Raw genomic sequence first — 15,148 nt, 5'->3', positions numbered from 1 at the left:
AGCATTCTTATAGATAAGCAACTCTAAACCAAGTACAAATTCATCAATTCAACACTAAAGGCCTCCCATGACTTGGCCTGGAATTTTTTTTTGAGATGGAGTTTCACTCTTGTTGCCCAGGCTGGAGTACTTGGCACGATCCCAACTCACTGCAATCTCCGCCTCCTGGGTTCAAGCCATTCTCCTGCCTCAGCCTCCCGAGTAGCTGGGATTACAGGCATGCGCCACCATGCCTGGCTAATTTTGTATTTTTAGTAGAGACAGGTTTCACCATGTTGGTCAGGCTGGTCTCGAACTCCTGACCTCAGGTGATCCGCCCACCTTGCCCAGACTTTTCATACTTATTCCCCACTATTTCTCTAAATACCGGACATTAGTCAAATGCATTAGTTATGGTTCCCTGAAGATGACTCCCTATCTTTGTTCTTGAGACTTCCACTATCTGTGCATCCCAGGCTATTCCCAACTATCCGATAAGTTTCTGTCCATCCTTCATGATGTATCTCAAGCAATATAACCTCCATGAAAACTGCCTTGATCTCATAAACCTTTCCCTGAACTTCTTTCATCTTTCTATACTTCCAGTATCTTTCCACACTTTGTATTGTGGTCTACTGAATACTTGTCTAATCTCAGATTCTGTGTGACACAGTAGTCAAAGTGAAAATATTACTAAGGACAAATCTTATTCTCTTTAGTGGGTTGAATGGTGGCCCTCAAAAAGATATGTCCACTTCTTAACACCAGGAACCTGTGAATGTGACTTTATTTGAACTGACTTTATTTAAGAAAAAAAAAGCGGGGGAGTGGTCTTTGCAGATACAATTTAAGGATCTGGAGATAAGAGCATTTTAGATTATTTGAATGGATTCCAAATCCAATGGCAAATGTCTTTGTAAGAGAGAAAGTGAGGGCCATAGGAAGACAGAAGCAGAGCTTGGAATGTGCGGAATCACCAAAACCTGGAGGAGGCAAAGAAGGATTCTCCTCTAGTGTCTTTGGAGGGAGTGCAGCAGCCCTGCTGACACCTCAATTTTGAGCTTCTATCTCCAGAACTGTGAAAGAATAAATTTCTGTTGTTTTAAGCCACTAAGTTTATAGTAATTGTGTTACAGCAATGTTAGGAAACTAATAAATCTCCTTTGCTCCATCTGATTCTGACAAGTAATTTTTATATACTGCAGTAGTTCTGCAGGAGCATCAGTATCTCTTCTTATTCTCCAGCTATTCTCTGCAAAGATCTCTGCACTTCCTTTATCAGTAGCCCTCCAGAAGTGCCAGTATAGGATAACATCTGAACAGTAAAGAGACTATGTTCTTGTGAAAAGTTGACAATATCCACTGTGACAGGTGGCGGCTCTAGAGGATGAAGGCCTCGGTTCAAACCTGGACCCTGAACTTGTAAACCTGAATGGGGGTTACTTCTTTGATCTTTAATTTGTCATCCATAAACTCTTTGAGAATTGCTGTAAGCAGTAAATAGGCAATATATTTAAAGCTACTGGCATAAAAGCTTTTTCGTATAGGTTAACTAATATGAAAGATGATTTTCTGAGTACAATATTGTCCCTGGATACTGATATACTGTTCTGTGAATTAAGAAAAAAATCTTACTACCCTGAAAATTCCATCTTCCCTGTTTACAGGGATAATCAACAAGTTTGAGTAAAAAACCTTTATTTAATTATAGCCATGCATGAGATTTCCAACACATTCTGAAGTTCTGCAATTTCTTTCATGCTAAAGAAAAGGAATGAAAGCCTACACTTTTGATTTCCCTTTCCACCCATTTCCCACAAACTACATTAGCTCATAATTTGATGTTTCATTATCTGTCAACTTTTTTCGTTCAGTCCAAGATAAAGAGACTATCTAGATATAATATCCAGGTTGTATTTCAAATGTATATCACCAAGCATAATTTCACATGCTCAGATTTGGGAAGGAACAATAAAGAGATACAGGTAGCTATAATTTTTTTTTTTGGTTTGCCAAGATGAACTTAACAAACTTAACAGACACTGCAGCACCAGTCAATCTCAAAATCTGAAAAAAAAATTAGGGCAACATAAAGCATATTGATAGACAGCAGTGAAGCTATTAATTTTGAGAATTCAATAAACACTGTCAACAAATGAACTGAATGCTCATTATTCTTACAGTATGATATTTGTACTTCTTGGCTGTCAATTAAACAATTATTACATTAAATTTGCTAAAGGAAGTGAAGAACGGTATCTGATACAAGCACCTGTGTAATTGGGAAAACATAAGTACCATGAAAATGAGAGACAAACAGCCAGGAGCAGTGGCTCACACCTGTAATCCCAGCACTTTGGGAGGCTAAGGCAGGTGGATCATGAGGTCAGGAGTTTGAGACTAGCCTGGCCAAGATGGTAAAACCCTGTCTCTACTAAAAATACAAAAATTAGCCAGGTACGGTGGCGGGCACCTATAATTCCAGCTACTCAGAAGGCTGAGGCAGGGGAATCCCTTGAACCCACAAGGCAGAGGTTGCAGTGAGCCGAGATCACGCCACTGCACTCTAGCCTGGGCAACAGAGCAAGACTGTCTGGAAAAAAAAAAAAAAAAAGAGACAAACAAGCTAAGACTACATATGTAATCCACCTTCTATAGAAGTCTATGGTTTATGACCAGGCGCGGTGGCTTATGCCTGTAATCCCAGCACTCTGGGAGGCCGAGATGGGTAGATCACTTGAGGTCAGAAGTTTTAGACCAGCCTGGCCAATTAGCTGAGTATGGTGGCACATGCCTGTAATCCTAGCTACTCGGGAGGCTGAAGCAGGAGAATCGCTTGAACCCAGGAGGCAGAGGTTGCAGTGAGCCGAGAAAGCACCACTGCACTGCAGCCTGGGCAACAGAGCAAGACTCGGTCTCAAAAAGAAAAAAAAAAAAGAAAAAGAAAAAAAAAAGTCCATGATTTATACAGGACCAAGCTTTACAACAAGATGGAAAAATTTTCCTAATTCAAATGACCAAAACTTTAGAAGATAAGACAAAAGGAACAGGCAAACCTCAATTTAAGAGAAGTTACAAATAAAAACAGGAACTTTGAAAGCAGGCAACCTGAAGTTACTAACAACATAAAAAGATTCACTTCAGTTCATTTAGTAGTAAGCAACTTTAATACACCTAACAACAGTGAATCCATAAAAATTCAAATTAAATTAAACTTTTCCAGAGCAAATTTGTAACATGAGGTTCACTTGTAATGTTACCTAAAAAGTAGTTTCCTTTCCCTTGTTACTGCAGGCTTCCTCCAACACCCTGGGGCTGGAGTCCTCCAAAGGAGGGCTGGTGCAACTCTCTGATATCAGACTATCCTTAGGGCACATGGAAAGCCCAGGGCGGCTTTCCCTAGAGTGGCCAGCCAAAAGCAAGGCCACTGGCCAGCTACCCCTGGGCCAGCTGGCATGGAACAAAGTGTCTGGTTCCTACCTCCAGAGCAGAGGAGGCTCTGCCAGCTGGCTTTCAAAGGACTGCACTAGTTGGAATGCTCATGATTCCTTTCAAACCATCTGGCATTCTTTTAGAACCCTCAATTTACCCAACACTACATTCTGAGGTCTGAATTGCTCAGATAATTGAAGGAGTGTCCACTACCTACCTAGATAAGAAAAGAAAGAGGCAGAGCAAATGCTAAGTCAATTACTTCAAGAAACAATTTCTACAACTAAAAACTGCTCTCAATTTTAGCTTGTATATTTTGTATTTTAAAATCTAAAACATTTCCATGATTATTAAGCAAACTTTCAAAATAAAAATCAAGACAAATAATAAGAGAATAAGCTAAAACAGACTAATATGCAGAAAAGTTGTAGGAATGCCTTAAGGTTAGAAGTATATGACTCTTCCTACTCTGAACTTCTACAGAGTCTGTCTATATTTTTAATGTGGTCCTCAGAATAGACCTTGTACTGCTACATATATTTACCTTCCCAGCTAGCTAGGAGGTAAAAAGAACACTGTCTTATAGTTACTTCAAAAAAAATCTGTTGATATATTGGGTGTTTTTAAAGCTCCATTTCCAGAAATAAGAAAACTTAATGTGGAAAAACATGAAGAAAGAACCTCACCTCTGAGAAAACCAAACAAACAAAGAACAGGACTTGGCTTGAAACAAAAATATTTTATCAAGTGATCAAAATGATTTATTGGCTGGGTATGGTGGCTCCTGCCTGTAATCCCAGCACTTTGGGAGGTGGTGGTAGGGTCACTTTAGCCCAGGAGTTTGAGACCAGCCTGGGCAACATACATAGTGAGACTCTGTTTGTCTCTACAGAAAATTTTTAAAAATTAGGCTGGCAGGCTGGTGTGTGCCTGTGGTCGCAGCTACTTGAGAGGCTGAAGAGGAAGGACTGCTTGAGCCCTGGAGGCTCAGGCCGCAGTGAGTTGGAAATCATACCACTGCACTCCAGCCTGGGTGACAGAACGAGACTCTTGTCTCTTAAAAATAAACAAGCAAACAAATACGTACCACATACAATACCAAGAACAATTTAATCATCATATTAACAGCCCATATACCCGAGGAGACACAGTAATTTGAACAAAGATGTTATAGAGACCAAATCAAAGTCAAATATTATAAATTGGAGGAGCTATAATAATAATTATTTTTCATTGAGTTTACTCCCAAGACAAGTACTGAGTTTAGCATTTTACATATTATCTCATTTGGAACACAAAGCAAATACATGAGGTAGGAACTATTATTATCCACATTACAAATGAAGAAACAGAGAGATTAGGAAACCTGCTGGAGGTCACACAGCAAAAAGTGAAAGAGCTGCAATTCAACTCAAAGCAGTCTGATGCCACAGTCCAGGAGCAGGACTGCCAATATTAAATCACACTTCTGAAAGAATGAAATGTAACACAGGGAAAAATTCAATCATTAATATGTTCTTCATAATTTTTTCAACTCCTAAATGTAGCAAAAAATGGTGTGTAATTAAAAAAAATAAAAATGGATTCTCTTGTTAGAAGTTTTTAAAAATCAAAAGCTATTTTACCAGGTCAGTTGTGCCTCTTTTGCTCATACACTGAGTAGATACTTGTGCCACCTGCTGTCCTAGGGGACAGAGTGGTAAACAGGAGAGATGAGGTACTTGCTTTGCTTTCCTGGAGCTGACCTTCTGTTGGGAGTAAGTGACACAAAAATTACTAAACAACAGAATTTCAGAGGGTGGTACATACTATAGAGGAGGTAGGGAAGAAATGTAAACTTCTCTTTTGAGAAAGTTAACCACGCAGGTAAACAGAAGGGATAGAGAAGTGTCTGGGAAAAGTTATTTGCCGAAGCTTATTATTCTGATTTTAAAGATGGGCAACGTCACAGTATGTGTGTATGCTGACATGGATAGCCCCCTGGAGAGTTGCTCATGATGCAAGAGAGAGGGCACAAATGCAGAAGCTGTGAGATATGAGGAGGTATGAGGTATAGAAGATGTGAGGAGGAACACACTAGGAGCAGAGCTGGCCTCCAATAGGAGACAGAAAACATGGGTCCCAAGGAAGGCAGATTTCTAGATTTGGTAGGGAGAAGATGAGGGGTTTCCATCTGACATCTTTTAAACCTCAATGAATTATGAGGTCAGCTTATCTGAGTGAGAGGAGTGAGTTGCTGATGAGCTTAAGGAGTGAAGAGAAGTTATGAAATAGTGATAGGCAAAAAGAAAGATCTTATTAGGAATCAGTGGTAGCTTTGCTGGGCAGTGCTGAGTGCCCACTTCAGATTTTTGGTCATGAATCAAGTTCTCTTGTGATATCCCGCCACTTGGGTGGTGTTATGGAAAAGCCAGATGAATGATAAAGCAGCTATAAATAGAAAAAAATGATTTTTAATTCAAAAAATTTTAAAGAGTAAACAAAGAATGTTTTAAAAATATGTATCCAAATTAGCCGGGTGTGGTGGCACATGCCTGTAGGCCCAGCTACTCGGGAGGCTGAGGCAGGAGAATCGCCTGAAACTGGGAGGCAGAGGTTGGAGTGAGCCGAGATCGTACCACTGCACTCCAGCCTGCGTGACAGAGTGAGACCCTGTCTCAAAATAAAAATATGTATCCATGAGATAAACAAAAACATACTGACAATGTTCTGTCAAGCTGTGGTCTATGTACCTCCTTTGGCTTCCATCTTCTCATCACAGAAATTCTTCCAAATGATTTATTTGTCACATTTAATAATGACATATTTAATCATGGAGCTCAAGATAGTTTCTTTTTGGTCATGAATAGTTCTGTCATTTCTAAGGTGGATTTTTAAAAAATGCACCTGACAACCTTAATGTTGATTCATTTCACTACTTGAAACTCTGTGATGTCAATTGATATTTTCATTGATGATTTCATTTAAAAGTAAAAAAACTTTACCCCCTCTCTCAATGAACACATACACATCTACAGTGCTTAATCTCAAAATGTCTGAACAGTGGTCACAAGGCAAATGGGAAGGGAGATGCTGGCCTGATGGCTCTGGGCACCTAGCAGTGCCAGGTGCATGTTCTTGATCGTCTATGTGTGCTCTTAAAACACAATGCTCAAGACCCAAAACATTCAGAGGAGACTTCATGTCCGCACACATTAAAGAGGAGGAAACAAAGATCCCACTGCTTGATGGAGGCACAAGAACAACACAAAGAATAGCATATTGGGTAAGATGGTAGGAGTATGCACACACATATATGTACAGCCATTTTTGGAAAATACAATCTACCCCACAAGCAAAAGGAAAGAAAAAAGATCTATTCTAAGGTAATCATGAAATGTCAGGAACACCACGGATAAACTGAAGATCCTAAAATTTTCCAGAGTGGGAAGAAAAAGGGAATGGAGATTAAAATGACATTGGACTTCTCAATAGTGACAGTGGAAGCTAATGGAACAATGTCTTCAAAACAGTGATGCTAATTTTCAATCCAGAATTTAACACCAAGCTAAACTACCATCCAAGTGTGAAGGTAAAATGAAGGCATTTCCAGACATGCAAATTCTGAATTCAGGAAGGAATTTCAGATTTTGTATGTACCCTTTCTCAGGAAGGTACCAAGAATAAGGAAGACACAGGGTCCAGGAAATAGAAGACCTAACACCGGAGGAAGGCAAAGGGAATTCCCAAGATGATGACAAAGGGAAGTCCCAGGATGATGGCTATGCAATAGTCCAGGGGGCAAACCAGTCCAGACTGGAATAGGAGACAGGGGGCTCCAGTAGGTCCATCTCCTGGGGAAAAGATATGAAAGTGAGTAATTATCTGAGACTATTCAAAGATAATCAGTTTTGTCATAGAGTTTGGATGAATTAGTGACCGATACAAAGAAAACTCAGCAAATGAAAACCAACCAAACAAAAGAGGCAATTATTTAATTCAGGAGCAATAAATGTTGTACAAGAAGAAAATATTGTTTTTTTTTTTTTTTTTTTTTGAGAGAGAATAGGAAAGAGGAAAAAGGAAGAGAAAGAGAGAGAGAGAATGGGGAGGAGGGAGAAGGAAAAGAAAGAGGGAGAGAGAATGGGAGTATTGCTTTCTTGCCCAGGCTAGAATGCAATTTAGTAATGGGTATTGAAAAGCTCTTTTATACTGATAATTATACTTAATGATGTAGTCAGGAAGGAATAAGGGAAGAAGATAACAAACAAACAGCCAACCAATATTTAATTTAAACCTATGAAATGCTATGCGATTACTGAGGAGTGATTTACTTCCAATTATATAGTCACCTTTGGAATAGGTGTGAGGTGGTAATGTATGTTTTGTGTATTTGAAGTGGAGAGTTCTATAAATGTTTATTAAGTTTACTTGTTCCGGGTCTGAGTTCAAGTTCTGAATATCCTTGTTAATTTTCTATCTCGTTGATCTATAGAATCGTTAGCTCTTCTTGTTGCATTGATCCTTTTGCCATTATGTAATGTCATTCCTCGCCTCTTTTGATCTTTGTTGCTTTAAAGTCTACTTTATCAGAGGCGAGAATTGCATCTCCTGCTTTTTGTTTATTAGTTTATTTTTACTCTCTGTTTGATTGGTAAATCTTCCTCCGTCTCTCTGAGTCTTTGTGTATTGTTGCATGTAAGATGGGCCCGGATGCAGCATACCGATGGGTTTTGGCTTTTTATCCAATTAAAATATATATAGGTTTAATACCGGCGTTTGATGCTAGCTGGCTGTTTTGCCCATTAGTTGATGTAAATTTTTTATTGTTAAAGTTCTTTGCTTTTTGATATATTTTTGGAAAGGCTGATATTGGTTGTTCCTTTATATGTATAGTGCTTCTTTCAGAAGCTCTTGTAAAGCAGGCCTGGTGGTGGTGAACTCTCTAAGTACTTGTTTGTTCGCAAAAGATTTAATTTTTCCTTCGCTCATAAAGTTTAGTTTGGCTGGATAGGAAATTCTGGGTTGAAAGTTCTTTTCTTTAAGGATGTTAAATATTGGTCCCCACTCTTTTCTGGCTTGTAGGGTTTCTGCTGAGAGATCTGCTGTAAGTCTGATAGGTTTCCCTTTATGGGTAACCTGACCTTTCTCTCTGGCTGCCCTTAGTATTTTCTCCTTCATTTCAACCCTAATAAATCTGGCGATTATGTGCCTTGGGGTTGGTCTTCTTGAAGAATATCTTTGTGGTGTTCTCTGTATTACCTGGAGTTGAATATTACCCTGCCTTGCCAGGTTGGGAAAATTTTCCTGAATGATATCCTGAAGAGTATTTTCCAACTTGGATTCATTCTCTTCATCACATTCAGGTACACCTATCAAACGTAAATTAGGTCTTTTCACATAGTCCCATATTTCCTGGAGACTTTGCTCATTCCTTTTCATCCTTTTTTCTGCATTCTTGTTTTCTCGTTTCATTTCACTGAGCTGGTCCTCGACTTCTGATATCCTTCCTTCTGCTTGATCAATTCGACTGTTTAAACTTGTGCATGCTTCGTGAAGTTCTCGTGTTGTGTTTTTCAGCTCCATCAATTCACTTATATTCTTCTCTAAATTGTCCATTCTCGTTAACAGTTCGTCAAACCTTTTTTCAAGGTTCTTAGTTTCTTTGCATTGGGTTAGAACAAGTTCTTTTAATTCACAGAAGTTTCTTATCACCCACGTTTTGAAACCTGCTTCTGTTATTGGAACACACGTGTAATCTATTAAGCCTTGTTCCGTTACTGATGAGGAATTGCAATCCCCTGTAGAGGGAGAGGCATTCTGATTTTGAGTATTCGCTACCTTTTTACGCTGGTTTCTTCCCTTCATTATATATTTGTCCGTCTGTCGTCTTTATAATTACCGGCTTTCTAACTGGGTCTCTGACGTCCAACTTGTTGATTCCCTGCGCCGAAATCTGAGCAATCCACTGAGCCGGCCAAAACAGTGGTGTTAAGATTGATGGTGCTTTTCTGCCCGGGAATCTCCGGACTCTGCACCAAGAACTGGCGTGCTAAGGCACCAGCAAAACCACCATGCCGGCCACAAGAGTCGCCCTGGCGACCCGTGGGGCTCCTCCACTGGGAATCTCCTGGTCCTTGAGCAACAAATATTCGTCTGAAAGTGTGGCGTCCTCTCGTTCTTTGCGCTTTCACTGGGAGGTACGTGCCCGAGCTGCTAATCATCAGCCATCTTGGATCTCTCTCCCGAAAATATTGTTAACAGTACCCTACGTGACCCATCTGTGAATAATAGGTACACTGTCAGTCATATGCATACTGAACACCGACTTAACTGTCAAGTACGAGTAGAAATGGAAGGATGATTATGTGAGACAGTTAAGTCTTCAACTTCCAAAACAGAAGTCCACAGATAATATCGAAAGGTGAAAAGCTAATAAATAGCAGTATAAACATTAAAAATTAAATAAATATAAAGGTATTGGTGCTGACCAAGGAGCAAAATAAATAAATAAATAAATAAATATAAAGGTAAATACCAAAAGAAACCAGTAAGAGTTGAGAGTGGTTGAACCATATAAGACTGCTAATTTTGATCATTTCTCAATCTAAAACATGGCAATTTCATATGATTCAAGCTAACACATAATAATAATATTACTGATCTCTAGAATAAATTCCCATTTAAAGTAGTAAACAATTATTGGCTGGGCGAGGTGGCTCACACCTATAATCCCAGTACTTTGGGAAGTCAAGGAGGGTGGATGGCTTGAGGACAGAAGTTCAAGACCAGTCTGGCCAACATGGCGAAACCCCATCTCTACTAAAAATATAAAAAAAAATTAGCCAGGTGTGGTGGCCCATGCCTGAGTCCCAGCTACTTGGGAGGCTGAGGCACTAGAATCACTTGAAACTGGGAGACATAGGTTGTAGTGAGCTGAGATTACACCACTGCACTACACCCTGGGGGACAGGGAAAGACTCCATCTCAAAAAAGAGAACCCAAAAAACAAAAACAAATTATTGATAGAGAGTTCTCAATGGAAAAAAAATTACTTTTTATTATGAGACATTATTGGGAGGATAATAGATCCTAGTTAACAAAGTGTTATCATGTATTCTCTTACCATCACTAACATAATAATATTACTATTCTAATGAATAAATATTTACCATTGAAACAGCATTTAACATTATTTTATCTATTTTGATGATCTAAAAGTTAGTTTAGAATTTTTCTTCAATCATCATACTACAGAATGCTAAACTATGAGTGGGCAAATATTTTGGTTAACAGAATCCTGAATAACAAGGCCAGGCTGTATTTAGGTTCCTTTGTTGATATAAAAAATAGCTAAGTCACTCTTGCAAAATTAAAGTTCCATGAAATTGCGATACTGTGCAAGCCTATTTCAGTGATAATTCCGGTTATACTACTCTGTTTATCTAAGACTTCCCCTTATGGTTTGTTTTAAGGGGACACCTAAAAAATGTCTTATGCAGTCAAGACAGGCAGTTTATAAATGTATTGGGTCGCTTCAACAGTAGTGACTTTAGTTAATAAAGCTCTTGTTTTTTTTTTTCTGCTTCATTTTTCAAAAGCTCTTGTTTTAAATTAACTTATCTGAATTAAATTGATATTAAGATTTTATTTAAATCATGCATCATAAAACCAAAACTTCCTCAATTGAAAAACCAACTTTTACTAAATTTTTTTTTACTCTTTCAAAAAAAGAATTTGAATGTGGTAACATAAGGTAAGAATTTAACAAGAATAATGTATCCTGACCCAACCATGGAAAATTTCCCCTTCAAATTAAAAGCAAATGTTTTAAACAGAGGGAATGTACATAAACAGATGCTGTGGAAGACTGCTTAGTTTACATTTCGTTTTCCATTGAAAACTACTAGGAATTAAAATACAGGTGATTTTTAAAAATCTTAAAAGAGAAAACGAAAACAGAACTCATACAATTATTTATGTCATCCAATGTAAGCACCTCTTAATTTTTTTAAACTGCTATTTTGAATCAAGAGATCATAATAAAAATATCTTTTTTTTTTTTTTTCAGATGGAGTTTCACTCTTGTTGCCCAAGCTGGAGTGTAACGGCAGGATATCGGCTCACTGCAACCTCTGCCTCCAGGGTTCAAGCGATTCTCCTGCCTCAGTCTCCCGAATAGCTGGGATTACAGGCGCCTGCCACCACACCTGGCTATTTTTTTGTATTTTTTAGTAGAGACAGGGTTTCACCATGTTGGCCAGGCTGGTCTCGAACACCTGACCTCAAAAGATCCACCCACCTCGGCCTCCCAAAGTGCTGGGATTACAGCTGTGAGCTACTGCGCCCGGCCCATAATAAAAATACCACGGAGGTGTGATTTTTACAACTGAGTTTACCTAATTTCCCAACACCCTAAAAGCATAAGAGTAAAAAAGAAACTGAAAATCATCATGCAACCAGAGTTAACAACTATCTTGCAAAATTCATATAATTTGTTTAAAAAACAAAATATCAAGGAAGAGCAGGTTGCTATCAACAGCCTCCTTTTAATTGGTCTACATCAACTGCAACTCTTCATAACTTTATCAACACAACCAAGTCAGGCAGGCAGTCTGACAGAGCCAACATCTGTGGGAACCTACAGAGCTTCCTTCTCTCTGGGGATGAGGACAATGAAAAAAGGTGCTCTGTTTTCCAGTAGTCCTGTAAGAGGAGCCATTGAGCTGGGCTGTACAACCAGACAACAGAACACAGGAAAATTCACATCAAAGCAAGGGCGCATGCCAGGGTAATATGCAATAAAACCCTCTGCCAAAGCATTAAGAAAAAAAAAAAAGCAAGGAGGTGGAGAGAACCTGCTGGACCACCTTCTTATTAACACAGGGAGGCAGGAAGAAACAAAATCTGCCTGTATTCAGGAGCGGAGAAAACTGTCCTAGATATATTGGAGTATTCCTATAGACGTGTTTATGAGCATACAGACAAATTATCAATGAACTAAACCCAGAAAACAGTGTTCTATACGTTGGAGTATTCCCATGTAGACAGACATGAGACTCTTAACCATTAACTAAACACCAAAAGGCAAAGTATTCCAGAGACACAGCTAGATAAGAATTTAGACGCACATTTCCAATCAATAAAACCCAAAGGTTTTACGTGAGGAAAAAAAAACCTGCTCTTTGAAATAACATCAGACAAAGAATTGGGTAAAGGTGTGATGAAGTTTTATCCCCTCCTCTTTTCCTTATACCCTTGTTGACAATCTCTGATTTCATAGGTGTCCCTCTCACTTGCATGCGCACACACAGACACACACACACACACACACACACACATACACACCATTAGGTCTCCAGAAACAAAGGAGGGTCCTTAATTCTCCGGCCTGTGGAAGCACACACGGCCCCCCTGCCCACAGATGGTGACTCTCATTAATGAGCAAGCCGAGGGAAGAGGTCTCCACCCTGACCACTGCCATACACACTGTGACAACGGGGCACGAGACAAGAGCCACAAAGAAGGGGAGGAGTGGACCGGGACCAGGAAAACACTGCCACGCCGCGACCTCCAAGGCGCGCGCCCACCGCCGGCGCGGAGGCAGCGTCCTAGCCATCCTCCTCCTTGCCTTCCAGCTCACCCCAGCCGCCTCCCACGCCCAGGAACCCGACGCCGAGGCTCGGGCGAGCAGGACGTGCGGGGGCCCGCGCACCTTCCCTCTGTGATCTCCCGGTGACAGCCCCGCTCTGCCCTTTGAGCGGGACTCACCCTCCAGTTCCCGGGTCGCGCCGGACCCTCCTCCGCGTCCCTCCTCAGCCTGGGGCCACCGCCTCACCCCTGCGCCCCGCGCCCGGCCTGCCGAGGCGCCCGGAGAGTGTGTGGGGGGAGGCAGGCGCGGGCCCGCGTTTTCCTCAGCATCCCGAACCCGGACCGGCTGGGTTCCCCAAACGCCAGTCCGGGGGCGGCGGCCCACGGCGCCCCCGCCCTCCCTCGCTCACTTACTCGGGCGCGCCGGCGACAGTGCCAGACGTGCGGAACCGTCAGCGTCCTGCAGCGGGCTGCGGGCTGCGGGCTGCAGGCGGCGAGCGTCTGTTCGGACTGAGCGCAGCTGAGGTGGCGGGGCTGACTGCGCTCGGCGGCCCCTCGCGAGGGGCGGGCCCGGCGGGGGAGGGGCGGGCGCCGCGCCTCTCATTCATGCAGCGGGGGCGGGGCGAGGGACCCGGATGCCCGGGCAGCCTCCGCCCACCTCGCGGAGGGCTCGGCGGCTTCAGAGTGTGCAGTGCGCATGCGCGATGCTCCTTGGCCGGGCCTGGTGCTGCCACGCCCGCTGGCGCTGTACCGGGTTAGAGCTACGCCGGACAGACCTTTTCCATTGACGGTTTAGTATTTTTGCGTACCTGCAAGTATTTTTAAAAGTTAAAGCTTGGAACGCCACCTCCTTCTTAGCATCCAACTTGACAGTCCCCGGAGACACAAGGATGGTCACCTGGGTTTCCATTAGTTTGATGGAGAGACTGTGCGCACCGCACCCCTCTCAATTTGCCTCTCCTGCTGCAGTCTCTCAGCTGAATGCTAGCACCTTGGTGATAGCATTCAGCTGAGAGGTGAATGCTTGGTGCAGACTTAGACTCTGCCCAGATAGTGGAGAGAGGTGTGTTCGAGAAACAGTGAATTCCTTTGTTTACATCCACTCTTCAAACTCTGGCTCCCATTCTACAGGGCAGACAATAAATTGACCTCCGATTTTGGGAGGCTAAGCTCTTCCTGCAATACCAAGGCCTAGGATCTAATACAAGGATCTGGGGAGTCCTCTCTTGTCTTTAGCAGGCAGTGTATTCCGCAGATACTGTCTTGTTCCCTTCGCCTTGTCTCTGTTACTCCTGGGGCACGGAAGTTTCTGGAGAGGCTGGGAGCCTGCAGAGGGAATGGCTGTGAAGCTCCACAGCTGAGAGTGTGTGTGCACTGCAGCCCAGGGCTTGCAGAAATGTCTGCCCCCTCTTCTTCAGTCCCCATGTATCCCCTAGAAGTTCTCCTTCCTTTTCTTAACCTCTGAGGCCCCGTCATACAAACCATAAACAGCTCAGTAGCTTAACTTTGGGAAGCAAAAGTCACCATGGCAAGCGCCTGCAGGCATGTTCCTTCTGCTTTGGCAAACCATTAACCACCAAGGCAGGGAGGAAATAAAGAGGGAAACATTAGGGAACGTCTCAAGAAGTCATCTGCCACCCAATGATCACAGTCCCCCAAAGCAAGAGAAGGGTGGAGACAGGCAAAAGGAAGGGAGTGGGAGACCTCTAGAGCTGCCTGTGCCAGGGCTGTGCTGGGGAACCCTGCCCTCCCGGCTGTCAATCATAGCAGTTACCAGGAGGGGCTTTTCAACTTTGCTTTGCTCATTCCTCTCACTGTGTCTAAAAGCCCCACTCATTTCTCCCCTGGGCTGTTGCAGAAGTCTCAATCCATTCTCATGCAAATCCATTCTCACGGTTTTCAAAACTGCCTGTGTTTCTGTCTTTTTCTCTTTCCCGGCCCCATCTGGCTCCTTGAGCCTTATTTTCCAGCCATTTACAGAACAGCACCGTGGTGCTTCACCTCGGTAGTCACCAAGGTGACTCCTGTTTCTTGCTGTTCTCCTGCTAGGAAAGCAACACTTACCTAGCAACATGCAAAAGTTGCTTTTTTCTCTAAAAATCCGCAGATGCTTTTTAGGGGAGTGAAAATACTGTTTCTGATACTATAATGGTGGAAACATGGTGAC

At 42.0% G+C, this 15,148-nt stretch overlaps 1 protein-coding gene across 1 annotated transcript in view; it reads right to left on the bottom strand.

Annotated features, from left to right (window-relative positions):
* The window catches only part of RNF24 (ring finger protein 24), an 84,959-nt gene extending 71,503 nt beyond the window's left edge, over nt 1-13,456 (bottom strand). The window contains exon 1 of the mRNA XM_012455386.3: nt 13,396-13,456. The gene's annotated coding sequence lies outside the window, so the exon portion shown is untranslated. The remainder of the gene's footprint in view (nt 1-13,395) is intronic.
* Nucleotides 13,457-15,148: the final 1,692 nt, after the last annotated feature.

The sequence above is a fragment of the Aotus nancymaae genome, unplaced genomic scaffold, assembly GCF_030222135.1.
Source record: "Aotus nancymaae isolate 86718 unplaced genomic scaffold, 86718_ANA_hifiasm-v0.15.2.pri h1tg000029l, whole genome shotgun sequence".
NCBI classification, from domain to species: domain Eukaryota; kingdom Metazoa; phylum Chordata; class Mammalia; order Primates; family Aotidae; genus Aotus; species Aotus nancymaae.
The sequence above is the reverse complement of the archived record's forward strand: the minus strand, read 5'-3'. Positions and strand labels throughout refer to the sequence as shown.